This window comes from Ceratosolen solmsi, unplaced genomic scaffold (assembly GCF_000503995.2).
Source record: "Ceratosolen solmsi marchali unplaced genomic scaffold, CerSol_1.0 scaffold28, whole genome shotgun sequence".
NCBI lineage: Eukaryota > Metazoa > Arthropoda > Insecta > Hymenoptera > Agaonidae > Ceratosolen > Ceratosolen solmsi.
In genome coordinates this window covers 5557855-5558809 of record NW_011948429.1, presented here as the reverse complement: position 1 = coordinate 5558809, position 955 = coordinate 5557855, and the positions used below count along the sequence as shown (strand labels likewise).

At 51.6% G+C, this 955-nt stretch overlaps 1 protein-coding gene across 1 annotated transcript in view; it reads left to right on the top strand.

Moving 5' to 3' along the window:
• Window positions 1-955, top strand: part of aPKC (protein kinase C iota type) — a 73730-nt gene that overhangs the window by 133 nt on the left and 72642 nt on the right. The window lies entirely within an intron of this gene.

Sequence of the window (955 nt, the reverse complement as noted above, 5' to 3'; positions counted from 1 at the left end):
GTGAGTCAGGCACTAGGAGCGCGCGTACCTACGTCCCTCGCTCTCGATTGCGTACCTCTGTGTATCGTCTGTGCGTAGTGTACGTGGTGTGACTGCGCCTGCTTTCTCTCTCTCTCTCTCTCTCTCTCTCTCTCTCTCTCTATCTATCTATCTATCTATCTTTGTCTCTCTTCTCTCTCTCTCTCTCTCTATCTCTGTCTCTTCTCTCTCTCTCTCTCTCTCTCTCTCGCACTCACTCACTTACTCACTCATTCACTCACTCACTCTATCTTGCTCTCGCGACTGCGATGGCTTGTTCACGCACGACTGTACGTCGGGAAACAGTTATAGGGCGACGCGTGTACGATGCACTATTTCTTGACGGACCATGCATGTCTTTCGGGACGTATGAGGACGGTGCGGCGCGGGCAGGACAAGAGGAGGAAAAATAAATAGAAGACGCGGCGCTGCTGCACCGAGCGCAAACGAGGTTAATTGACATTAAAGAGGGGACAATTGAATGTTTCAACGATAGTGGAGCGAGAGAGGGAATATATGCGTATTCGAGTGAGCGAGAGAAAGAGAGAGAGTGAGTGAGTGAGTGAGTTAGTGAGTGAGTGAGTGAGTGAGTGAGTGAGTGTGACTCTCTCTCTCTCTCTCTCTCTGTGTGTGTGTGCGTGCGTGTGTGTGCGTGCGTGTGTGTGTGTGTGTGTGTGTGTGAGAGAGAGAGAGAGAGAGAGAGAGAGAGCGTTATAGTGAGAAAACGTGCGAGGACACAGGGGACTCCGCTAGGTCCAGTTCGATTCGATTCACAGTCTCGGGGAGTACCGACGAGAGGTTCGCTCGGCGTTTTTCATTATTCAACGACAGTCGTCGCATTGTTTCCCGTCGCCGCGCGCACTGCACTCCGAATTTTACCGGTAATAATCATCTTAGGAAGCACGTGGTTACCGGAGGCTGCCTTCTTCCAGCGCCT